This window comes from Mycteria americana, chromosome 1 (assembly GCF_035582795.1).
Source record: "Mycteria americana isolate JAX WOST 10 ecotype Jacksonville Zoo and Gardens chromosome 1, USCA_MyAme_1.0, whole genome shotgun sequence".
Taxonomy (NCBI): domain Eukaryota; kingdom Metazoa; phylum Chordata; class Aves; order Ciconiiformes; family Ciconiidae; genus Mycteria; species Mycteria americana.
Window position 1 is genome coordinate 111,691,534 of NC_134365.1, and position 27,975 is coordinate 111,719,508.

The 27,975-nt window shown below is 40.0% G+C and overlaps 1 protein-coding gene across 9 annotated transcripts in view; it reads right to left on the reverse strand.

The window, feature by feature from the left end:
* The window catches only part of NRIP1 (nuclear receptor interacting protein 1), a 188,634-nt gene that overhangs the window by 124,700 nt on the left and 35,959 nt on the right, over positions 1–27,975 (reverse strand). For 6 of the 9 annotated variants that reach the window (XR_012777802.1, XR_012777803.1, XM_075516635.1 and 3 more), the window contains exon 3: positions 8,145–8,193. The exons of the other annotated variants lie outside the window; for them this stretch is intronic. The gene's annotated coding sequence lies outside the window, so the exon portion shown is untranslated. The remainder of the gene's footprint in view (positions 1–8,144; positions 8,194–27,975) is intronic. 9 annotated transcript variants of the gene reach the window in all.

Sequence of the window (27,975 nt, forward strand, 5' to 3'; positions counted from 1 at the left end):
AAAAAAGAAAAAAACCTCACCCAAACAACAAAAAAATCCCTCACCCAACACCACCCCCAAAACAAGCAAACCCCCAAAACAGCTTAAGTAAGTATATGGGGAGGGGGAAATGGGGGACAGACACAAGTGCCGTAAGAGCGGAGTTTGTGAAAGCCTTAGTAGCAGCTCTCAAGGTCAAGTACACTCAAGCACTGTACGCAGCTTAATCCAAATCTGGCCCACATGTCAAAACCTCCTGCTAAGAAGTTCTGCTAAGTTCAGAGATGAATCACACATGTGGCCATTTCTCATGCTTTTGGCACTCTTCAAACAATAGCTAATGTCAGCCTACCTTAAATTAGTATTTCTTATTCTAACAAGAACTGAGCGTCACAGAAATAACCACTCTTACATGTGGAAAACCCCACCCTGTTCATATACCTTACGATTTACTCCTATAACTGAGTGGTTCACAGAAATTTCAGTCAATTCTTTAGCACAGACCCATGCACATGTATTTGTTCTTACAAATACTACTGGAGGAACATTTCTATTTTGTTCTGTGACGGTACTGTAAAGGACATCTTCAAGTTCATTTCTTGATCAGGATCTGCTAACACTCAGACATGAACTTAGAAACACACTCTCTGCCAAGTCTTTGCTAGCTGTAGTGCGAAGAGGAATAGACGTTCAACCTACAAATGCCACCTGTGAAGGAAATGAGTATTTGACATCTAAAACTGCTCCATGAGTCACTGCTCAATGATCTTCTGCTACTGAAGACAAAAAGGGCAGAAACTAAATGATAAGGCAGAAAAGTTACACCCCACCCTATCCCCCAGTAAGGACAGGAATTCAGAAATGGCACATATCACTAAATCTCAACTAACTTGGGTAGTGTGTTGATCAAAGCTCAGAAGTACAGTGAGCAGACGGGCTTTTGGTTAATTGAGTCTTCTTATTCAAGAGACCAAGAGCAAACAGGCACAAAAATATATACCAAGACCTGTTTTCAGGATAGAGGAGCGGATAGTATACTGGTAGGTACAACAGAATGGACAGAGGATGCATCTTTCCAATCTTTGGAAACCACATGCCTATAAATAAGCAATTAAAAGGAAAGTAACAACCAGATTCCCATTCCTTCAAACACCTACAAAAACATATCACTGATTATGCATTTAACTCTACGTCAACTCCCCAAGAATGAAGCTTGATTAATATACAGTGAAGAAATCAATGTTCTCTTCTGGACAATCATGCTTTTGAGTTACGATCAATGCATGCAGATAATGCATTTCCACACAACTCTGACCTTCTGCTTGTCGGAGGGATCTAAAGATACAGGCATTTATTGACAGCACTACAATAAAATTGTGTATTTCTTGGATTTGTTGGAATAACTGTACATGTTAGGTGATTTGTCATAAGTCACTTTATGTTATTTTAACCAAGACTTGGTTTCACAGAAGCCAAACTGCAACAAAGCACTAAAAAGTAATGCACAGCTTTTATTGACAGTAGTAGTTGTGTTCCACCTGGGACCAGGCGTCTCATGGTTAGTTATGAATGAGAGCCACTTTCTAGACTTTTCAACAGAACAGGTTTCAGCTAACCGAACACAAATACACAGTAATTCCATAGCAAGGTGAAGTATAGGATCACAGTCTCATAGTATTCAATTATATGTAAAACCCCATAAATCCACGTTAAAGACCCAGATGATTTGGTGTGGGTGTTTTTTTTTTTTTTTTTTTTTTTTTTTTAAGTGAGTGGAAGGACAATATAGTTTCTATTGTAATGGGAGATTTCAGCTTATTGTAGGTGATGTTTCTAAAGGCCATGGACACAGAAAAGGCTCATATAATTTCAGTTAAGTGGGAAAGGAAAAATCTGCATTAGCAAGAAGGTCTCTACTAATTCAATTATGATATTTTTTTTTTCCTCTCCAAAGCAGCAATAAAACCAAGTGGAATTGAAGATACAACATAAGAACCAACTTCAGTGAAACCTGGGGGAGAAGAGGCTAACAACATCCTGTAAAAAATGTCACAGAAAGTCCTCACCACTATGCCAGAGTTAATCTGAAAACATTCATAACATAAATCCCTAAGTAAAATACTAAAAGCCTTTTAAGTCATATAGATGTATACAGAGATGACCAGTTAGTTAATAATACTCGCAAACATTAGGAATTGGGCTGCAACTCAACCTTAGCCGTGAGTCAAATCAGAACATTTAAAATACTGACTTAGCTCAAAACCGATGAGAACTGTATTCACTGCCACAAAACCATGGCAGGAACAATGGATGGCTGGCAAGGGGAAGTGTTTAACTACCCCTCAATATAAGGGCATACACTTTGAAGTAATTTCCCAAATTTTATGTTGATAAAAATGGCAAGCATTTTAAGAAGAAAGATAATATGCCGTCACAAAGTTGTGGAAAAGAGCTCTTACTAATATGGTTTATATCTGTCTTCATGAGTGCTGCATGAAAGAAATAATTGCAGAATAGCAAGAAAAGGCTATTTATTGTTACTGCTTGTTCCATTAGTGTCAAGAAAGTTGAAACAGGTGCTCATACCCATTTAAAAACTGTGTAAAACAGAACAACACAAATGTGTGATTGATTTCTGAAGAAAGTGTGTGATTTTCTACAGACAACAACACTACCCCCGAAATAAAAGACCTATTAATAATAAATCTATTACTCCATACTTGCACGTAAGTATTAGCTAATTTGGGACCATCTTTCATAGTGCCTGTCAAACCTACAACCTCACTAAGCCTTTATAAAGCCATATGCCCAAAGTGTCAGTTACACTGACCAACTTCACTGCCATGTTAGCATATGTCTAAAATTAAGCCTGTGCTCAAGAGCCCTGCTGAACGCAAGTGGCACCAGCGCATCAGAGCCTAACTGGCTGCTAGTGAGCTCCAGCTCGATCCCTAGAAAAAAAGGCCATCTCAGTCACCATGAAGAACAACCCTAGTAATAAACTAGTTCAGAAGCTGCACGTTTAAATGTTTACAACATGGTTCCACAGGAATTTTTGTCTGATCTAAGTGTGAAGCTGCTGCCAAAATCTGTAGCCTTGTCTTGGTCTATGGATCTGCAGCCGCTTGCGCCTGCCACCTTCCTGACATTGACACACGCATTCCTATAGAAAGCTGCCACAAGGCAAGTCAGACTAAGGACCTCATCATCATCAAAAGAAACCCCAAAGATACTGCTGAATTGTTGTTTCACAGTTCTCCATGTAGGAATGCGTGACTAAGAGAGTGGCATGAGGAAGGACAAAGAACAGGGACTACTACTTTCAGTGCCGAACCGCACTTATGCCAAATGAAAGCATTGCCACTGGTGAGATTCTCCAAGAGGAAACCCCACCTGCAGGCAGAATGTCTGCTGAATTTGGAAGAGTTCATTGGTGAAATAAAGATGCCTTTTTAAGAAGCATGTCCTAAACAGAATTAAAAAAAAAAAAGAATTGTCAATGTATTCAAGCCCTCCGAAATCTGAAAAGATGACTGGAAATAGAATAATTGATTCAAATATTTTAATTTTTGTATTTTACTGAGGCATCCTGTGAAGTTGGAGTATAAATCCTATTAAACTGAACTTAGTTTGTCCATCCCTAAAATAGATTTGACATACAAACACAAACACAAGGTCAAGGTCACAGATCAGCAAGAAAGATTACAAAGAGGACTGATGTAAGAGCTGGCATTTGATCAAAGCTCCTGGATATATTTTTTTTTAGTACACTTACCAGAAATACCACTACATTTTCTTCACATTGGTACATTACATGTTTTAAGTATTCCCTACCTTTAAGAGCAGCTGCCCTGTGCTTATTTATTTTGGCAAAAGATGTTAGGCAGTGTATCGAGAAAACTAAGGTAGAACTCTTACATTAAATGAAAAGGAGTGAAAAGGATGGCAAAAAGTGTCTTCCACTTCTATTCAGCTGTGTGCTGATACATATTAAATCACAAATCCAAAAGGAGAAGCCACTCACAAATACAGGACAAGACAGTAAGACCACTGCTAGAGAATCAGGACCTCGGTTTATAACTTCATGCAGTCCAAGTTACTTATCTTAATATAGCAATTGTATATTTGGATGTGCACTTCCAAACACAACACTCGCTTATCTAACCTAATTATCTGTGTGCACAGCATATACTTCTCAATTAAAAAAAAGAACTCTTAACACAAGGTCTGCACAGAACACAATCAAACTAACCTCTTCTGTAATCAGGACAACATTTACCTCCTAGAAAGCTTCTTTAATGCTGAACGCTGAGTAAGTGAGCAGATTAAACACAGTAGCAACAGTTGAAAGGCTCATTAAAACTCAGCTGCTGAAAATAGTTAGCAATGAAAGTCATTTACTGATCTATCCATCCACCCACCGATACATTCTCAAAGCTTTAAACACATGCTGAAGAATATTTAGCTGACAGGTCACGTCCACCAGACGTACCACCTCTGACACTTAAACAAGAGGAAGAAAAGGTGTCTTGGGTGACACAACGTCACACGACATTCAAAGGCGTACCGCTACCAAAGTTTAGATGTTCGTTGTAATAAGTAGTAATTTAAAGAATACTGTGGCTTGTACTCTGACTTCTGAACCCCCACTTTCAACACCAGCACAGCTCTGATGTTAGTCTAGACATGACTGGGAGCAGTTTATATTTAGGCAGAGAGCTATGTCTATAAATAGGACAGTTCGTGTTGGTATAAAGCTTTTATTGGAACTCATTTGGGGTGACCTGTGTAACTCACTTGTATGTGGACATCTCAGACATTGCCAGTAAAACCTTCATGCCATCACACACCCTCCCACATCTTGTTTCAGCTGTGCTTCAACATTTGTTTACTGATTCTTCTCCATTTAATTTTTGTATAGGTATTACATTTGCAGCACTCTACCTGCATGATTGGGTTGGCTCAGCTACTAATGAAGAGGCCTTAAATGAAAAAGACCAAAAAAAAAAAAAAAGGCAAGTTTTAAAAAGTTGTCTCCTTCTTGAAAACATCCATCACAAGAATTAGATTGTCACCCTTTTAAGCTATAGTACCTCCTGAGGTACTGGAGCCAAATACAAATCAATCCTGAAGCCTGGGATGCGAGCTTCTCAGCGCAATGGTATAGGTGTTTTTAGCCCTGATAGTGATTCATCAGATCTTAGAACAGTCACTGGTTTAAGATCAAATTGAATTAAGTTGTAGACCTCGGGGCAATACAATTCTGCTCTTCCTTAGTCCTTCCTTTTCTAAACCCTTTCAGCAAAATGGGAGAAAAGGGGAGGTTTGTTGTTTGGGGTTCCCCCCCCCCCAAGTGGAATTTCCATCCTTCCTACTTTGTGAAAGGCTGACAAAGCTTCTCACTTCACTGAAGTGTTAGGAAGGAAAATAAATAAATAAATAAAATAATCAGGCAATGATTATGATTCAAGATTAAAAAAAACAGAGGTTCACTCAACATCCGCAAACAAATCAGCAACTCACTCTGAGAACCAAACGCACATGAAAATGTGTATATAAGACATTTCACAACCAAAAACATTCTAGGAAAGACATTAGTTTATTAGCAGTATAGCTACCCAACACTTCAGACTCTAAAGCAAATATATTTTGAGTCATATAGCTTATTTAAGTTTACTAACGCATGAAAATTCAAATGTGTGAAAAAGCTTTTACTTTAATTGAGCTATATTACAGTTAATAACTGTTCATTCAGTATCACATTGGGTCTTCTCTCATGCTTACACTATAAAAAACTTTCTTTAATCACCATAACCAAACCTTTAATAAAACAAGTCAGCAGTTGGGGTTTTTTTCTGTTAAATACAAGTTCACACTCTTTACATACATAACCTGCAGGACCAGGAGGTTTCAGCTAGTTCTGAATTTTGGATTGAATCCCCCACTTCTCAAGCAGCGGGGATGTGGCAGGCTGCTATCAGCAGGCAGTGGCGGTTTTGGTCTCTTCCTTACTGTGACACCACAGAGAAAATGTCTGAAACCCAATTCTAATCTATTCCTCTTCGGAGAGCTTGAACAGGCAGAGCCAAAGCTTTCCACACAGAGAGCCGAACATAAACCATTTCAAGCGTGCTGTCTTTTAAAAGGGGGTAATGACAAACTGCAATAAATGACTAGCCAACACAGCAACAAAAATGAGTATCACAGCTAGCACTAAGAAGAGAGTACTTCTGGTCAATTCAGTAGTCAAGTAGTCCACAATAATGGATTATCTTGAAGCACTGGATGGCTGCCAATGCCCAATTCTGTAAAGGTACTATTTATTTTTTTTAAAAAAGGAAAAACACATTATTGTCTGTGGTTATATTTACATGTGTGAACTGTCAAATCAAGTTTTTAAAAATGTTGAAGTATCATATTGATAAACAGTTTAATAGTAAGTCCTTTAACTTTGTACTTTGTTTTTACTTATTTATTTTTACTAACATAAGTAGATCTATGGATTTTAATAGGACAACAAAATAATGGCAAGATTATGCACACATGCAGATTTGTGCATGAGAGAGGCATCTAATTGATGCAACACAGATTAAGGTTGCAGAATTAGGCACATGATAGATGGACATCTGCCATACTGAAAAACAGTAATACATCACCAGTTTAAGCGTCATGACTATTAAAAGCAAACTGGTTCACATTCAAAATGTGAATATTCTTCCTAATATAATTAGCTGTAATTCAGGACATAGCATAGGATTTCCTTTTCCAAACAAGATGTGCAAGATCAGTTATTCCCGCTTTCCCGTTCCTCAAGTTGTTCCACACGCACCAACCATAGCAGGTGATCTGGTTTCCCACATGCTGGAAGTCTGATACAGATTCATCATCTAACAAAACTGGCTGGTGCTAAGGTGGGAGGTAGGTGGTGAATTTCCCTCTGTAAATCTTGTCTCAGCTTTGGGGGTAAAAAAACCCCACGGAAATATCTCCAAGTTGTAATTACAGCTTCAATCTGTTCACTTAATGTCTACTGATAAAGTATGGAGAGAGGGGGAAATTGTCATAAAACAAAAGACCTAAAAGTAATCAATCTAGCAAATAAACACATGAAACTCCACCAAAGTAGCTTAAACTATGTATCACGTAGTATAAAGTCATTATCTAATAGTTATGATCCATAACCACAAGTCTATTGATTCAGCTGATCAGGCTAGGTATTGTTTCCAGCTTAATCTGCCACAGTAGAGATCTGAGCATGGCTGACAGGTCACAACGTATGTCCTTTGTGTTATATAAAGCCATCTTTCCTTGATGTATCTGGAAGAGTCATTTCCCAGCTCAATATACCATCAGTAAGTAACTCCAGCGTTTTCTGAATCAATATATAGTAAGGCATTGTCAATGACCTGAAGATAAGTTTCATTGACTGCCTGTATTCTTACTAAACTATACTTTTTTTTGTTTCTTCTCTTCTTTAGAGTCTTTACAAGAATCCTGTCATAAAGCTAAAGAAGAAGGTTTTTGTTCAACCCCTGATGCTAAATTTCATCAGTCAACAATACTGAAAGAATTACTGAAGACTACATTAATGTGATTTCATTCACCAGCAGTTCAGGCTCATACGTACCTGCAGAATCTTACAGAACCACAAGACGACTCACAAATACCAAATTAATGCAGAAGTGAATCACACTAGACAGGGAGGTACAAGCCAAACAGGGCAACAAAGGAAGACCGGGGGGGAGAGGGGGGACACACACACGGACGGGACAGGACACAGGACAAAAAAACCCAACCAACCAAAAAAAAAAAAAAAAAAATCAAATCCCACTCTTCTCAAAGAGACTTTATGCTCTAAAAGCATACAATTTAAAATCCATTTGTTGAGAAAAGGCCAGAAGTTCTGGTGGGCAGGTGATCATGTCTCCAGCTTCACAGGAAACTTTTAGCAGATTGTTAGCTTGGCACCCTAGTTAGCAATCTCAGGAGAAAAAGATCAAAGACTATCTGGGGATGTGAAATAAGCCACCCTCTGACTCTCAGTTCTTAAGAGGGTTAAAGACCAAAGTTAGTATGAATTAGATAAAGTTACCACTCCATGCCTGGGGTGAGAAAAAGTACAGGTTAATAAACTTCTTCCCAAGTTCAGGGGCAGAAACTCATACCTTTCAAGTGTCAATGCTGGATCTTTGTGAATCTGCTTTTCACTCCACCCTGCCAAAAATAAATACATTATAATCAGGATGCAGAAACTTATGGTGCAAAACAATTTTATTTCTACTGTAACAGGAATATCATTCTGTTACTTCAGTATTAGCTCACGAAAGGGAGCCCGTCTGTCTTCTTAACAAGGTCTCTACAGACTAAAATAGAATTTTCCCCTGAAGTTGGTTATACCTGTGGTCAGTTCATGACAGTATCAGAGCTTGATCAGTGAAACTGAGCTGAGCAAGATGGTAAATGTAACGTACCAGGAGAGAGGGGATAGGTCTCCTTGCCCAGTTAATACTATCCACTTTGTCAAAAAAAGTTGTTATCGGGAGATTATCTTTATTCTGACACTCCCACTGTCCATTTACCCATGATGACTTAAAAAAAAACCAAACAAACCAACACCGCCCAACACACCCTTGACATTGCATTCTGCTTTTCTAAAACCTTACTCGTCTTCTCCCACTATTAACTTTCAGTTACTCTCATTTAGTCTTTTCTCAGCTCCCTGCTTCTACAACCCAACACTTCTGTAACATTACCGACATCCAACGACCCTTCCACACCACACAAAACACAGCTGTTATTGTAATCCTTCCCCTCAAGACACTCTGCCTATATAACCCTTTACTTCAAGTTTTCAATTGTTTTTCTCTTGCTCTAGATTAAGTTTAAAATTTATCATCTGAGTTCTACAGACATTAATAACTCTTTCATTTCTACCCACATAGCCTAACCACTTACTGTGTCCTTCCTCCTTACCCTTTGGTTTCCACAAACACTCGTTTTTACTGTAATACTCAGGCACCTCTCTCACAGGAAATTCCATTATGCTTCTGCACTGCTCCCCAGGCGAAGATCATCTACACTCTGGAGGCTATTTCTTCCTCTCCTCCAACAGTAAATCACCATAGCAAAAATTAATCCAAATCCACCAAAATACCTCCTGCAAAACCACAAGCCAAAACACAAGTGATGTATATTGTTTGCCTTTCCTCTCAGATTCACACTGTACTGTTTGTTCCATTTCCCTCATCGTAGTCTATATGAAGTTTAAAATAAACACATCTGCACCTGTGAGATGCTGACTACATACATAATACTAGTTCAGCTGGACAACAATTAAATGAAGCACTAGAGCAACACTGGCCTCCAGGATAAGTATGTGTTCCCTTCCTCTTACAAAAGAAAAAATGCATTTATTGTTTTTGCAGTACAACAATACATGTTGCTGTAATAATACAGTTTACACCCGATACCCTTCTTCTACTACATATGATTGGAGGGGAAAGAAAGAGTGATACACACTAAAAGAGCAACAGAACACAAAGATTAATGATATGGAGAAAAGGGTACAGAAGGGCTAAAACAGAATGTAGAAGGGCTAAAATATCGCATCAAAGGGCTCCCCTTCTCTTGAGCTACTGCTATTAAAAATCTAGTGAAAGCTCTTTCCCTTCCCTGGCTGGTACAATGACAATATCCCTACCCCGTTGCAATCTGTTTTCACTTCAGACGGTGCAAATAAAGACCAGAAAGACCAGCGAAGGAAACGCTGCTCCTAGGAAAACTTATTTTCAGAGTGACAATATTTATTTTTTTATTTTTAATCAGGACAGCAAATAGTGCCAAAGACGACACGAACAAGGAAACTTTTGAGGGGGAAGGTTAAGGCAGAGAAAGTACCTGTCCCAGGGACCAGTTAAACATAAACCCAGACCTCTTTCAATGAAACAAAGGACACTTTCTATGTCTCAGCTGCCTTAATGAAATAACCTCCTGAGCCGACAGCAGACTTAATTCTGCGAGTTCTCCACTTTTTTAAACATAATTTCTCCTCCCACTCCTCAAATGAGAGGGATTGGATTTACTGGGTCTACCTCCGATTTCAGTTTTATTGCAAATAAAACTTAAACGACTTCTTTCCAACGTCCCTTTGGTATCTCTCTACTAAATCATGTAACCCAGAGCTTGCTTGCAGCACTTCTGAAGGTGAACAGTTTGGCTTACCAAGAATAACCCACTGGGATGCAAATTCTACTTGCCTTCTTTATATTCTGCCAGGTTTATGAGAGCAAGTCTGTCTGCGCTTGACATTTCCTGGGAAACACTGTATGGCATAATTACTATTGTAAAACATTTTATACTCCCGTAAATTCAGACTACAACCCCAAAGTGCTTACAAACTAAGACAAGATACAGGGATAACTAAGCAGAAAGGAAGGGTTGTAGAGGAAAAGTAGGTTTCAGGAAGAAAAGTGTCAATGGCAGGTGAAGACAGTGAGGCTATCCAAGCTGCCTGGGATACTATCTCGCAAGCATGAAGTCCTGAAGAGTAAGAAAAAGAAGAGTAGAAACAAGATTATGTAGGATACTGCACACTGTAAAAGGATAAAAAGCAATCTGCTTCATTAAAATATAAAGCCAGAGGTGAAATTCTAGGTAGCGTGGTTCCTAAAATGTCAGCTGTATTTCACCACCACTGTAGGAAGTATTTCCACTGAACTGCAATAAACATGTTACAATGCATATGGATAGGAAGTCAAAATCTTCAGGGGTTTACATTATTTTTACTGTGATCTTGACCAATGGAACAAGAGGGAGGACTGGAAGATCTAAAACATCTTGACTCTATAATCTGTTTTTGAGAAAGGGGCAGGAGGGAGGGAAGCAGAAAAATCAGTAAGTTACTCCCTATCCATCACCATTCAGAACAAAAGCTCCACTTACCTTGCGGGGGGGGGGGGGGGGGGGGGGGGGGGGAGACTGAAGACTCCAAAATGAAAATTAATAGACTAAACTTCTTGTAATTCACTTCTACATATGAGAAGCAAAGTGTGCACTGAATGCAAATTATTTTTGTCAGCTGCCTGATAAGACATGAATGACTCTGAAGAACATGGAATAACAGCCGCCTCCTTTTTGCTAATACATCTGAATGTAACATATTAGTGAAAGCACCTTTCTTGAGTTTTCCATGAATTCTTGTATTCACCTTTAATTACCTTACTTTAAAGCAAACTGATATTTTCCAAGAGCAAGCATAATCCATGTTCCTGACATATCAATCATGAGAAAGGTAATAGTATTTATGACAGTTTTCCTAATGCACATCCAAAAAACCCAGACTATTTGATAGGGATATGTAAGCAAAATCTTTGCCGCTCTCGGTACTGCCACTAAAACCTCTCTTGTTAAACGTTTCTCTTTGTTCGATTGGCAAATTTGATTATGAGTTTAATTTTTGCATAGTAAAGCTCATCCAGCCATTTTTAATTTCAAATTGGTTTGCACTCCATCATGACTAGCTGAATGCTACAAAAGCCTTTGACATAGCGACCTCATACATTGTGGAAAACAGAAAAAATACTCTTAGGAGCAGGGAACTGTTGATCAGAAACTTTTTCCTCTGTTGACTGTAGTCTGTCAGCTGTAACTACGTGCAAAAGTTCACACTTGCAAATTACACAAAACATGCATCTGAACTACCCTTCCATGAAATTATTTTCTCTGTTAAAATGATAGTCACAAGTAGAAAAGCTGAGAAGAAGAAAGTGTCTGAAGTTGACTGAGCATCCTGTTTTTAGTCGATGCAACACACAACCATCCTTTAAAAACTCCGTAATTAAAAAAAACCCTAACGTACTTCACCACCAAGCTGCAGACAGTAGGCAACTACAGGAGGGATTTTCATAGACTATCCATCCACTACATGAATCTGGAGAAGAAAATCCCAAACTATTTCAGACTTGAGTCAACTACAGAATTCAGTTCCATATAATATAAAGTGAGGTCATAAAAGCCCCCACCCACAAACAAACTAATGACAAATAAGAGGCATTTCAGTTACCAAAGACCTATTTCAATCTGACATCTAAATATCTGATGTTAGATGGCTGCTGCTCTTTACAGACTGATCATAGTAATTTCACTCCTCCGTCGTGTACCAGGACCTCTTATTACATGCACTGTGCGGGTCTAAACTATGCTGGAGGCTACTGGGCACTGTCAAAATTGCAAGAAAAAAGTTATTCCATCTTCGAACAAAACAGAACACTTTACAAACATCGATGAACATATCACAGCAGTCTTTTGGAGTACTCCCACTTTACACATGAGGAACAGCAAGCACCGGGGAAGATAAAGCAACTTGCCCACAGTCACATGAAATCCATATCCATAGCAAAGGAAGAAGGATTTTCTAAATCTCAGTTTGGCCCTTTAATTACAAGATACTCTGTCTCTACAGTTTGTGGGTGTTTTTTTTTTTTTCTACTGGTGAAACAAAACAACATTCCCCATTGAGGAAACAATGGGGACTACTAAAAGAATAGGACTTGCACACCACAGTAAATGCCTTTATCTTCCAAAATAAGAAAAATTACCAGCACTGCCATCACCCTTAGGGGGAGACGTGTGTCAGTCAACTAGAGTCAATACAGGTTTTCCACTATACCTGCTGAAACAACCTTCTCCCCAAGAAAACAACTCTGTCAGTACTGAACTGAAAAGATGAATGATGGCATTAGCATCAAAAACATAATTCCACCAACTTTTCCTATTTCTCGGAGATCTGACATGCTGAAACAGTCCTAATGAGCTGGGCAAGCACTACTGAGTTGATTGGAGCTGGAAGGACCACTGCATAGCAGCAGCAGATAGTTTTGCAACTGTGGCTCTTCTGATCCACTGCCCACTTTCAGTCTCTTTCCTAACCAAGAACAATAAAGTCCTTTTTATCCTGAAGCAAGGATCTTTCACAGTGAAGTATGTATAAACGTGTATACACATATCTAAGCACTTCCTTCCCGAACATGTCCATTTTTATTTCCTTGCTTTAGAAAGCTGTCAAAACCTGCTTTTTACCAGTCTAATTCAGCTGCAATACATTCACAGCATTGGATTGCTTGGCTGGACTAGAAAACAGGGTTTGCATTCATCCATACGTACACCAGTATATAAACAAAACTCCAGCAGTCCATGCTAGAAGCAGAGCCATGAAAGAAAGGTGACTGAAGCTGCAGTAGCAAGTGAACGATGAACGCGATGATCAGGCTCTGGAACCCTGAATTACACCAAGCCTGACCGAGCATCCTCTGCAAGTTGCACCAGTAACTAGAACTAAGCCTGCAGAAACGAGTTTGCCTCCCATTTAGACACAGCCAAAACGCATAGGAAGAACATTCATCCCCTAATAATCAATATTAACATTTTTCCTGATGAGTTCGCACAAACTCAAATTCCAGCTCCAGAAGCCGTAAGTTTCCAAATTGACCAAACTCACTAAATAACTTAGTTCCTGCACTTACTCATTTGTAGAACCTGCAGATACCTGCCACACGTACTCTTTGCCAGAGCAAGAGAAAATAAATCAAGTGGCTGCCATTGGCTTTACAAAACATGTAAGTCTGGGAGGAGGGGAAGTATCCCAAACCTTGTAACTGCTAATAGTCAGTGCCACCTATGGTTGATGTTGCAGAAGCAAAGATCCAAACAAAGAAAAAAAGGTGTGTGGAACGTTTAACAAGCCCCAGGTTTTTCAAATGGCTTCAGGAGAACAGATTAGACAAAGAAGATTAACAATCTTGTCTAGTCTAGATCATTTACCATGATTGCAATAGGCAATCGTGCTAGTACCAAAACCAGGCCCAGATTCTTTCTACGATTTTACAACGAGAACATCTTAAAGACACACAAAAACTTGTCAGTGCAGCTTTCCACTTTCTTATCTCACCACACTCACCCCCTCAAGTAAGACTGATCACGTTTTTATTGACAGCTCCATTTCAATCATTCAATCCGATTCCGCTGCTGTGGATGCATTGTCCAGTGGTCAGGAAAAAGATGCCAGAGCTTATTTCATCAGGCCTTGTAAAATCCTCCCCCATCACCCCAACGGAGTATCAGCAACACTTTTAATTTTCAGGGGAAGTTAACCAACACAATAGACAAAATAATTCCCTCCAGAGGTTTCGCAGCCGTCTCAGTTCAGTACACAAGGCCATTAATTACACAACTGCCTGTAGCATTAGCAGGAATCTGGTAGCTACAGCACTGGTTGAGTTAAGGCTGCCTTCAGTATCTGCACAGAAAATCTATTTACTTAGAGAAGTTATGCAACACCTCAACTTCCTCTTTTACTATGGTAAAGCATGATAACAGAAGGAAAGGGGGCGGAGATGGGGAACAGGCATTTCACAATCTCAAGCATGGCACAGCTACCTTCCAAAAACATACCTAAACTGGAATTCGCCTCTAAAATCTGCCCAACTTGATACGCTCAAGCGCCAACTCTTACTTAAAACTTGATTAAATATTTCCAGAGGAAAGGAGGTGTTACACAGTTAACCAATGCTGGAATCAGCCGCATGCCTCCAATGGAAAGTAAGAATGTTTTTAAAATCTGATTAATTTTATTTGGGGTTTTGTTTGTTTGGTTTTTTCCCCTCCAAATATAGCAGTCCGCACTAGGCTGAGTTGTATTCCAATATTCTCATCAAGGTTTTAGTGTTATCAGGCACGCTCATTCAGTAAAGTTGGCAGTAAAAGTTTTAATTCTGCAAACATCCTTCTACTTTCCATTTAAAAAAGAGAAAACCAGGAAAATCACATGCTACCCAAGCTGATATATTCCATGGCACTAGGAAAATTGAGATATCAAAACCACACACTTATCAGTCCTCTTTTAACTGTGATCTAAAGAATCTACCTCGTATCTCTATTGATACAGTAATAACTGACAAAAAAAAACCCCAAAACAAAACCCCCACAACTCCCAGAACTGGCTCTACTCGAAAGAGGAATTACAAGAAGTCTCAAAGCAGTCACAGCAATCTTGACTGGTAAAATGTTTTCAAGGACTTGGATTTAATCGCATGTCATTTTCTTTTCCTCTAATCATTTATTTAAAGTCATAGGTTGAATTATTTATGAACAAAAGTTAATTGCATTGAAATGCAGTATTGCCCTGTATTTATCTCACACCTTCTTCAGAACTCAACCGCCTGCCACTAACTAGTTAAAAATCTACAAAAAGTCAATACAGAATTTAAGATAAGATTTAACCATTTCTGCAGTATTACTGCAATTAAATTCCAAAATCTTGTTAGATATGGTCAAGTCCCTCGATCTTGCGATCTGCTGTGTAAATTGTGCAACTGTTTTTTACTGACTTTTATTACAACATTACAACATGTGTTTATATTTCCAAAAAGATCCAGGGGGAAGAACAGCTCACTCACAAAATATTTGCTTTGAATAAATAAGTTTTGCCTAATTAGTTGTAATTAAAGTCATCATTATTTGAGTACAAACAATCACATCACAGAGCCTCCCTATCCAGGGTTCTTCGAAGTTTTCTTCGCTGTCAAAGGATCTCAAAGATCAACGACTTGCATGCATAAGGCTGTATTCACACTCTTTGCAAGGTGTAAAATGTAAGCTCAAGGGTACTCTCATATAAATATACTGCACATCTATAAAGTGTTAATCTTAAATCGGCAAGGCCATATGACGGAAGTAACTATTATAGTGCATGACTGCTCTTCAGCATGCAGCGTTTTCCAAGTCCCTCATTTCCTTAAAGGAACTCATTTACTTGTCACCTGCCAGGACAAAGAGTAGAGAGAGGATTTCACAAATACCTCTGTGGCGTGTGCGTGGTGATAACATACCAGAAAAGATGGATTTTCATTTCTCATCAAGTTATTAGATTAGGTTTACATGCAGATTTAAATGCCCAGGATGAGTCTGCCACCTGTCCTAAACTTAATTAATCGGGAATGTCTGCATGACAAGAGCAGATACTTCAGATGTTTTGGAGTGACCACAAGCAAACATCCACATAATCACCAACACCACTTCAGTGATGCCAAGAACGAAGCACTAAGCACAGCCCTCTGTGAAACAGCCTGAATTTTGTTAATGGAGTGCTTCATACTTCCCATCAAACACACAACTGACATCCGCTGAGCATCTATAAAACCAGAGAATCAACTGTGTAAAGTCTGCAACCGAGTTAAGGAAATGAAGAGCACCAGCTTTCTCATTAAAACGTGGGTGCGTATTTACACATTATTGGAGGGGGGGGTGAGGGAGGGAGAGAGAGACGAAGGCTCAAATCCTGTAAGACTTTTCCTCAGCTTTGTTCTTGTTCTGTTTATCATAGCAGCATATCTAAGATTTTCATATTTTTATACCTCCCCTCACATACCCCCCCCCCCCATGTAGGACCAGTGCAGCAGACTAAAAACTAGCAAAGCCCCCCACATTTTCATTTAAAGAGGCAAACAAATCCAGTTCAAGTATATTTCACGTTTAAAAGCTAAACCAAAACCCCCTTAAAAGGTTAATTAGAATTTTATCTGCGTAGGTACGTAGCAACTACTGACACAGATATGAGTAACTGAATATAATACAGAGAATTCAGTTATCCATCTCCTTACGTTGCCATTGGCACATACAATACATTTGTCTCATTAGCAGGGGCTACTTAGTTCGTTGTAGTAAACAAAGCTGCCGATAACGACAGCCTCGCATACTTTTCATTCATTCACATATTTTTCTCTACTTAGACTTCTAGCATGTGCCATAGAAGAGCCGAATGTTAAACATTCCTGGAGTGTCACAATATGTAATACAATAAAACAGATTACAACCATACCTTTCTTTCACAGCAGTGGTGCCAAGCACAGGTACACTGTAGCAATCAATTTGTTCTGCAGACAGTAAGGCTTTCATAGAATACTAATGCAAAATCTCTTTTCTTTCTCCTTCGACTTGACTCCCCAATGCCCGGGTCCCGACCAATACAAGGAGGAGGGCGGAATGTCTTCTGCTGAGATAACCACAACTACTAATCAAGTATACGTGTACAAGGGCACAGGATTAAACCTCCACCAGGCTTGACTCGGGCACCGAGAGCAGCTAAACACATGCACAGCAAGGTCAGAATTAAACACATGCACACACACACGCACGCACGCGCATCTACTTGAGTGAACTAATTTATCACACTTTACCACTGACGGCTTTTTACCTCCGGGGAGCAAAATTACATCCTGGTGAACTGATGAGGTTCAGACACAACAGCTTCCAACAACAAATCAGATCTCACAGAAATGGGAAGCGTGCTCCTAGGTGAACACTCCTCTCCCGGCTGTTTCAGAAACTCGGTGCATGCCGCGCGCGTCTGTACGTGCATGCACGCGTTTGTGCATGCATGTGTGCGTGTGCACGCGTGGGCACACGTGCATGCGTGTGCACACGCACATGTGCGAGACACACCATTAGGCATCGGCTAAAACAGAACAATAGCCTTAATGTTCAAAAACAGGCAATAACTCCCTTTGAGAGAGTTTTCTTTTTGATTGTATTTATCTTTACCTCTTAACATAATCAATCTATCAAGTCTAATTACTCCAGAAGAAAGCATTTTATTATTGTCTAACATAGCAAATGTCAAACAAGCTGTTCATTTACCTTGAAGTTTATTAGCATAGAAATGCAACACAAAGATGCTCTCAAAATATTGTCACTTGTATTCACAACATTTTGGAAAACCCACTTAGCAGGTTTTTATTGCCTGGCATAGCTGGATACTGTATTCCTTCTTAAAATAGGCAAGGCATTATCTTAACTGTATCGCCCTTGAGCTCATGTAAGACTTTTTCTTTAAACGTTCAATTCATATTTAACTTTTCTCTTTGGTTTTTTTTATTTAAACACTTCTCCCACATTCCAGTCAGCTGTACATATGTGGATACATGTGTTTTCATAAAGGTTCATACACGTCCATTTCGAGTATGAGTGAAAAGTGAAATGCTGAAATTTAAAAGCAGGGATTCCTCCCCCCCCCCCAAAAGTTCTGCCCTGTCATGCATCCTTCCTGGCATTTTCCTTACAGTACATGCAGATGTACATTTTACCAAAATCATCGAGATGAACCCTACAAATTATCATCGGCGGGGGTTTAACAACACTGCTTTTGCATGTGATCCGTACTGGGAAGAGAACACTGCACAAATACTCCCAAAAATAACCCCCCAAAAAACGTTTGGCACTTCACCCAGAATAAATTAGCAAAATATTTTTGAAATATCAGTGGCTTCACCGAGACACCAGGAAAAAGCAGCATTAATCAATACTGATGAGTTTGTCCTTGACATACTGACCGTGTCATCGGGCTATTGTCATGTGATATCATGTCATTTCCCCACCTGGCTCATGACCTTGTCCTTTAAATGACCCAAAGCTTCCCTCAAGTAGCAGGAGGCCCCTCCCCGCTGTCTCAGCAAGGTCGAACGGGTCAGCGTGTCCTCATCTATAATCCAGCACCATTTGTCAGCAGGGAGGCTGGAGGAGGCAGGCTTGCTACAAGGGGAGAATGCCCAATTAGGCAGCTGTCACACAAAGCATAGGCTGCAAAATTATCCCCTGTCAAAAGAAAGAGCAGCTGCGGGTGCCAATTACAGCAACCTTTCAACCCTTTAGGTACTGGAAACTACACAGAAGTAAATGAAGTACAATTAGTGATAACAAATCGATGAATTAGGACAGTAAATTAGAAATTACTAGCAGGTGAGCCTAGGTCTCCCATAATATTAAGGGCACGGCACACCCCAGGCAAGGGCAGGAACGTACAGATTTCACAGAGCACATCCGTTTCGTCCTATCCATCTTTCTTGCACGGAGCCTGTTTTCCTCCATCGTTTTCTTCTCGCAAGCCTTGCCCAAGCCAGGTAGCGCAGGGAAAGGAAAAAAAGGAACCCAAAGAGGAAAGAAGTTGTAGCGCCCGATCTTCCCTCTTTATCCTGGCAAATGCAGTTTCCTCCTTTCTCACAAGGAGGTTCTCAGAGCCAGCACAATCTCTCTCTAGTAAGCATACTCCATTTCAGCCTGACATTTGACATTTGCTGCGCCTCATGTTCCAGCTGAACAAGATTTACCCCAGAGAAAAACAAAACCAAACAAAGCCCAAAACAACAAGTGATAAGCTCTCAGTAAATTTTACGTCATTTACACTTGAAACACTTACATCTAAGTTAAGTGCTAGACTTTTGACTGCAGGGGGAAGCCTTATTTCTCCACATTTCAGTTCTCCGATGCATCATGCAGTGGCATCTCCGAGCATACGCACAGCCCTAAGTTTGCCAGCAAAGTTTCTGTTCGACTCGGTTTTTTTGCCTTTTGTTCCCTCGGTGAACAATTTCCAAATACTTTTTCGCCCTCGCTATTTTCTGAAGCGGCCAACCTGGAAAGTTACTGTGTGCTGGTACCAAAAGGCCGGTCCTACGGACCACCGTAACTCCGGCTCCTCCTGCGGCGCGGTGGGTGCCGGGGTCAGCCCCTCCGGCAGGGGGAGCCGAGCGCTGCCCGCGGGCGCCTGGGGCTGTGCGCTCCCAAGGCAACCACAGAAGGGTGGCCATCTTGCTAGCGCCCAGGCCTTTACAGAACAAGTCTAGAAAACAGAGCAAGTTAAAAAAAGTGGGAGGATAAGATTAAAAGGATGGATAATTAACATACAACCACCTCCAACTATGGTTAAGACAGCTGTACCCATGCCTTTACATTTAGGTGCTTTGAGTCAAAGGAACAAATCTGAGGAACAAAATTCAAAGTCCAAGACGCCGCCTCCTCTTTCCAGCCAGCTCACAGTCATTTCAAACTAAGCGAAGTTGCCATTTATCTTGTCAATTCTCTCCTTTTATTCCCCATTCCCTAATCTCAAATCCACCTTCTTTATATTCTTATGCCTTGCAACCACGTTGAGTACTGAGGACAGTAGTCCAGATTTCTCCCAGCAGCAGTTCTGAAATACCTGTATACTTGCACTGTAATTCACACATGTACTCACGCACACACGTATATTCATGCTAATACATTCACCAAAATATGAAATGTAGTAGAAATTAAGTCACTGATCTCCAAGAAGCAATTTCCTATGGCTATCTTGTGATCTCTAGCCAGTGCAGAATGTTTCACTGTTTAGGGGGGGAAAAAAAAAAAAAAAAAATCTTGCTTTCATAACTCTGGTAAGAGAAAGCATAATAGAACACTAACTATTAATAGATGTAAAAATGTTCATTTAACAGCAGTTGCAGTAACGCTCATCAAGTTTGACATTTTCTTTGGAGTAGCATATGGAAGCCGTAGAGTACTGAAAGAGTTAATGTGTTTAGAATTCAGTTTCCATCATACTTGGGTGACTATCTCTTTAAATAATTTAAATCCTCTCCATCAACTACAAAGCTGTTTTGAAGCCATTTAGCTTTGTTCTTTACATGTGTTCTAATTAAGAAATGACCTTGTCATCACACACACCAGAAATCCTGGATTATTTCCTGCAGCAAAAATCTACGAAGCCCAAAAAAAAAAAAAAAAGACAAAAAGAAAAAAAATTATATACACTTCTTCCTTTAGTGAGGAACTGAGGAAGTTGTTGGTTGGCTGAATGCTGAAGCAGTTTCACCGCAGAATTTTTGTGTGTGTGTGTTGTTGAATGTCACAGGGCGGGTTAGTGTGACCTTGAGCTGCATCAGCAGCACAGCAAGGGTCGAGATGCCTGCAGGCGCCCTTGTACTGGATTTGCAAGACAAAAACCTTCAAACTGGCTGAAGGACATCTTAAATCTCTTCAAAGGTTTTCCGAACTAATCTGGGCTGCTCTTAGCCGGATCTGTGCCAGTGTGTGAGGCAAAATTAAAAACAAGGTCTCTGACAGGATGTTGTCTCCTCTTAACCCTTCTCATGCAGGAGGCAGTGCACGAAGGGACACCGTAATAAGCCACAGAGAGGAGCACGGTTCCACCAGCAGCGTTCTTTCGTAACAAAATTATGTAAGCAACCGTTTACTAGGAACGGTGCTGCTGTTAATAGCGAACACTCAGCCGGCTCTCCACACAGCCGTCCCCATCCCTCTCCTCCCCCCAAACTTAAACCGTGGTTTCTCCAGCCGGTGCGAGGCGCGTCTCAGAGCACTGCAGCCACCACAGACCCCGGCCTGCCGGCTCGCTCCTCAGACCGCAGGCGGGAGAGAGGGGGTGCCGGGCACCCCACGGTCCCAGCCCCTCCGTGAATGTTGTGGGTGAAGATGTTTTTTCAGAGCGGAAGTGGCAGCACCTACAACGATAAGTTGTGTGTTTAGGCGAGGCAGGTAAGAGGAGGAGGAGGAGGAGGGTCAGGAACACGCAGTGGGTTGCTTTGGCAGGCACCAGACATGTTTCATGAGAAGAAATTAAAAAGCGTCCACTCCTCATCTTAACCTCTTATTTCCTTCCCAGTCATCCTGAGCCAAGAAGGAAGCAGAGGAGAGGATATTAATATGCGACAGGCCTAGCAAGAGTTTGAGAGCATGACTGTACGCACTGGGGAAACAAAAATAAATAAATTAATCACCCAGCCTGCCTGCTCTGGACTGCTCGTCATCTGACAAGTGACACACAGGCTTTCTCAAAACTTGAGCAAGCGCGCAGAAATAACCTCTAGGAAAGGCCCTCGGAACACATGGTTACTCTATGAAACCACAAGTTTACCCAATGGATTTGGCAGCGTTATTCGAATGCAACTATCAACACAGTGAAGGGATGAACACCTTCTTCAGAAATGTATTTACACACAGAACCTCCAATTCCAACTTCAGTAAGAAGGAGTTTGCCAACTTGGAGTAGCCTTCTGCACGCTTAGTTAGAAAGTAACATGGATTCCCACATCTGAAAGTGCAGAAAAACCATCACTACCTCCTCCTCATCTGTTTTAGTGGTGGTGGTATTGGTCAGATTAAACTACCAAATTTCCGCAGGAAAAAAGAAATAAAAAATGGGTTAAAATAACCTCAGCTTAATCAAGGGGAGTCAGCATCGCACTTCAGAACTGTCTTTTACTATTTCGAGGAGATATATCCGCCAGGCGAGTCCTTGAGGAGAAGAGGAAGGAGGAGCCACTCGCACCAGCAGAGGGGGTTGTGATTCTTCGCTGGTCGAGCACCCAGGGCTTCGTTTAGTCTGGTTTTGTACAGCCATTTTTTAAGTACTACAGTCTATTGGACAGGAACAAAACACATTTAAGTTTACTGAAGAAGGACACGGCTTTGGCAGTTATGTCACAACTGTTATAACACTACCCTCCGCGTCCCACTAAAATAGATTCACTCCGTCACTCCCAAGAACTGCAGCTCTTCTCACGAACTACCCTCCTCCTTAGAAGGCTGTAACAATTTTAAGGGTTAGTTTTCAGTAATATCAGTGACGGTGCCTTCTGTATCAGCAGAGGAGGAACTCACACCATACAGAGGCTTTTGCACAGACCTACCAAGGTTTCCAAGGCATGTGTTATGCTTGGACAGAGGGCCACAGTGTTCCCACAGTGCCTGAATGTCAGAAAAACCCCCGGGATTACTCAGAGCGGTCTCAAGGCTTGCTCTGCCCTACGGACCCGGCGCGCCTCTGCGCTGCAGCCGTAGGGGAGTGGGAGGCTAGAGGTGGCCATGCGTGCCTTCACCACCACCTCAGGGCCTCTGGGAAATGGAAATTGAGCAGATCCACGCGCGTGGTTCATTGATCTTTCTGCACAAATGTGTCCTTTTTGAGGCCTTTGAATGACAGGGCACCATACAGGCAGCCAACTGTGTTTTAAAAAAAAAAAACACGTTCGGTCACTTAGCCTATTACACAATTATTGCAGTACCGGGTCCTACACTGTGTTTCCTAGAAAACTTTCCAGTTTACCCCAGAGTTACCAGGAAAAGGGATTAGGAGAGACCCGTTTAAGTAGTTCACATGTTACATGTTAGCCTAGCAGAAAATACTAAGAAGTACTTTCACGGTATGCACAGCTGACTGTGCAGCATCCGTGGTTTCTTAAGTTTCTCCAACATGTAACAAGACAAAAATATATTATGGGTTTTCCAAACATCAAGTGTTGTGAAAACCCCCAAAACAAAAACAAAGAACTCGTGTTGCAATGTTCCAGCTGAGCAGGGTGATTTAAAGACGCAACGAAAGCTTTCAAGCCAGGTAGTTGTTGCTGCCAAGTATGGGACACATTGTGTGGCCCTGCCAGAAGTAGAAGCCAAAACCCAAAAATACAAATTAGCAGCTTTCTTCCAGGGCCACAGCAGTCCAGTGAAAACTTTCCAAATCAGGCTGTCCTAAGAATGTCAGACAGAAGCAGTGAGTGCTGTTACGCAGCACCTAGCCATGACTCAAGAGCTACAGCAGCAACCTGCATGCCCATGCACCCAAAACACAGCCATCACAACACCATAACATCTGTGAAGTGGGACAGTCGTTCATTTCTAACCACCTGATAAAAACAGTCTTTGTGGCTACAGTTTCTCATGGACGGCAAGTGCAGAGAGGCAGATTGTTCTCTTATCCACTTGGCTCCCTACGTAGGCGTGCTCGCACAAGCACGTGGAAGCCCTATAATGGACGGGACAAGTGCTTTACAGCCCATCCAAGTACAGGTTGTCCGTGCAACCTTAATTCTGCCATTTTCTAACTGCTGATTCTGACTATACAATGTTAATGTTCTTTAAGCATAAGGCAGTTACTTCATATGCAGTGTACTTCCGCGCAGCAAAAAAAAAAAAAAAGGATAAAGACGGTGGAATTTAATGTAATGTATTCTCTTCCCACCTGGACCCCGTTATTAAATGAAACCATACCTGCTAAAGCAAAGATGCTATTGACAAAAACATTCTCTTGGGAGGAAACACAGATACTCCCATTGGTACCGGTATTAACAAAGAACAGTTGAAAAATTGTCCTGAGACCATGTCACCTAACGTTGCTGACCTAACTTCCCAGCAGCATCCAAAGCAGCCCTTGGTCTAGCACCGCACAGGAGAATTTTCTAGAGACAAGAGTTGTAAATTATGATTCTCATTATTATACGTTGTTACGCTGTTTATGAGATAGCTAAAGTGTAAAGCACTGATAATTTTTTTTAAAATGCAAATTAGGTAAGGAGGGCTACTTATTTTATGTAACTTGACTAAATGGAAAATTTGATAAATTGTTCCTTATAGTGCTAATATACTAACATATTAGCAGTACTAATATAGTAAAACTAAGTATGCGTTCATGAAATGTATCACCAGATAAAAAGTACTGAAATAACAGATAAAACATGGCACAGGTAAGTCTTGGAATGGTTATAAAGAAGAAGAAAGACAAAGCTGAAAAATGAAGATGAATACTGTTATGAAGTGTTAGGTACGTCTACTTAATTGCCTATATGAATTCTACCCATCTTAACTAAAGTCACGGAAATTAGTTGTAAAGAAGCAAAGGCAGAGAAGCCTTATTAGCATATTAGTTTCAAGTACACTTAATATAGCTAGCATTCTTACACTAGTATGCAATACACTAGTTATACTAGTGTATAAGAAATTAATATTATAACTATTGCTTAGGAGTAACAGTTAGGGGCAAGAAGTACTGAATAATGTAGACTAAAGTGATCAAATACAGTGATTCTTTCCATATCCACAGGGGAAAAAAAGTCTTAATAGATTATTAGTGTTTATATGGTTACAAAGGAAATAACCTTATTCTACTGAGATCTCAATTAATACCCAGGCATCTTCTGCACCTTACTAGTAAAACCAGACCTTTAACGTAGGTCTCCCAACAACTCTCAAATACTCACAGCAACAATCTTCTGCAGATGTTTTGCCAAAAGCAGTAACTTCCAAACCTGGAGACACCTCTCCACAAGGCACATCTCAAAAAAAGCGAGGCTGACTACTTGCACAGATAGCACTACTCATTTTGGGGGGTTCATTTCCTGCTTCAGACATCTCAGATACCCATCTAAGGACATTATCAACACTTCATATTACATACACTCACGAACATGGTTTATTCTAGTATTTAACTTGTGTCCTAATCAGGAATTGCATGAGCTTTTGCAGAAGAATAAGGACTGTTTCCATGTTTAAGATTAAGTGTGTTTTGCTGAATCAGGGCCCTGAACCTTAATGCAGGTTTTTCTCAATGCTGTGCCAGTTTATTTTATTCAGTACAAAGCCACCACCAACCTTTGAGTTCTTCTGCTCAAGGTCATTTTTAACATTCACAAGCACAGCTTTTTGGCTGTCTGCAGAGCAGAGAATTTTTTTAAAGTGCATTTCAGAGCAAAATGATGTCTGGAAACATCTTTAAATGGTGAAAAACATCCTTTAAAGTTGCCTTAATCAGTTGTCTGTTAATAATTCCACTTGGCTACCTTTATTACCATAGGCTCTAATTTAGCCTTCAATCTCTGCAGCCACCCATATCTGGAAGGTATAAACATGATTTAAAAATCAGTTTCAACTCCTGCAATCTCGAAGTCTAAGCTACACCTCCCACTCTTAGCCTTTGAAGGCATCCAGTATAGAATCAGGTCCTCGAGCTCCTTCCCCTCAGCCAGACAGAACCTTTTCACATTTGCACATAAAAGGGGGGTGGGGTGGGGAGCTACCTACATTTAACAATAATTTGCAATATAAAAAAAAAATATCCACAAGTTTGTTTATATTATGTTTTATAAAGTTAAAGAAGATTCTCTGTTCCCCAGTCCTCTTCTTTCATCACTCCAACCAACCTCCTTAGGCTTCTGTATCACTTCTTCCTTCTTATAATTAAGGATGTGGCATTGAGGGAGGAAAAGTAAGTGCTTATATTACTTTTGATTGTGCTGGATTAACAATTATTAATATTTTGTCAGCACCTGATTGCTAAAGAAATATCACAAGCCTGGGGAAAAAAAAAACAACAAACACATTGTGTTTTGTTTTTGGTTTTTTTTTTTTTTTTAAACAAATACATCGGTGTATGTATCATCACTGAAACATATTACCAATAGTCACCTTCAAGTACTGTTGTTTAAATACTCTTCTATTGTCTTTGGAAATCTCAGATATCATTACAGAGCAAGAAGCAGCACAATGATAACAGAAAATACAGCTAGTTATGAAAAGTGAAAAACTGGAAGTGCCTGGCAGGCAACCATCTTTTGTATACATGCACTTTATTTCCACGTGTGTGCATCTACATTAGACATGCATACTTTATCCTGGTACCCCAGGCCATTCTGAGAAAAGAGTAAGAAGCTGACAACCAGATGAGCCAAACAGAAGAATTAATTACACTTGTGCAGTTCCAGCAAGGATCACACTGTAATATTGTTGCCATGTGTCCAACAAAATGGCTGAAGCCAACAGTAGTCAGCAGTAATTTCTGGTTATCGAGTATACTTGGATACTCAGTTACCAACTGCATTTCCTTCTCGCAAACATGCTTTGTTTTATCTTCACGATACTAATTCCTAGGTCATACAAGCGACTCAAACCTCTTCTCTTCTCCAGCTAGCAAGAGTGTCAGAAATACATCTACCACACATACTCTCTTACTATTTTATTTCACCTTACAACATTCTTAATTTCGGATTGCAGGTGCTTTGCCTTATACTCAAACCAGCAATTCCCACTTTACTGCATACATCTACATTTGCAACATATTAGGCTCCCCCCCTTTTTTTTTTTAACCTTAGAAATTCAAATGTTTTGACTCTGTAGTACCTTTGTAAGTTTTAGACCTCTGAGTATTTCCTACCATATAACTCAGAAGTGGTATTAAATCTCACATTAAAGTCAACAGAAACTTTAGTAGGAGCAAGTGAGATTTATCCTGTTCCTAGTCAAAGCCAGTGCCATAAACTTAGGTATGGACCAAGTCGTCAGAATCAGTAATGTTTTTAAATAAATGATAATAATAAAAAATAATAAAAAGGGAAAGGAAAGAAACTTCTTAGGCAATTATCCTGAACCATTCTCTTCCCTTTCTGAGAAACACTAGAGAGACCCTTTTAGAAACAAAGCCTCTCATTTGTCTTGTAGTAAACATAAACCCTCAAACCAAACACATTGCCTCAATAAAATGAACGCACAACAGCTCCACACTCATAACAATTTTTTAAACTACAGCAGATCTTGCCAAACTACTGGCTTAGGAAAATATGGAGCACACTAAAATTGTTCTGCTTTTTCAGAAGACACATTAAGTTGGTATTTAGTATACACCACAAAACATAACTCCAGTTTCTCAAAGTGTAAAATGGTCCATTCAAGCTTGTCTAATTCTTAATATTTTGCCAGTAGTACAACTGTCCCCACCCACCACCACCACCAGGCTGATTGATTTAAAGAATCAGAAATATGAAGCTTTCACAAATTTTTTAAAATGCACCCAAAGATTTCAAAACATTTACAAGACCTTTGTCACTTTTCAATTATTTTCATTTATGGATGACTAACAATATCCCTTGTGTGCCAAACACAGACATAAAACATTCTTCAAGAAGCATGAATCTACAAAAAACCACAGATTTGCTAAATTAAAATGCTGTAAGAACAATTATTTTCCTCAAAACCAAAAAGCAACTTAAAATTAATTTTATCAGCTTTCCAAACTTTAATTAACATCACAAAAAATGGTGTGAGCTATTAGAAATGTACATAAAGTCCATAATAATGAAAAACAACATTATTCTATTATTTCATCTTTCCTGCTGTACAAGTAAACTACTATTGAGAAACCATGGATAAGCAGAACATGCAATATTGGGAAAAAGCAAACTGAGTACTAATTTCAAAAAGATAAAGGAGGTGGAATGTTTTGGTTACTACTCTAAATATAACTTACATCCTTTATAAAATAGTTGTATACATAAATATCAGATGCCATCATACAGGTTGTTTCAACTTTCAGTGGTTAATGGATCAGCCATATTAGGGAGAAAA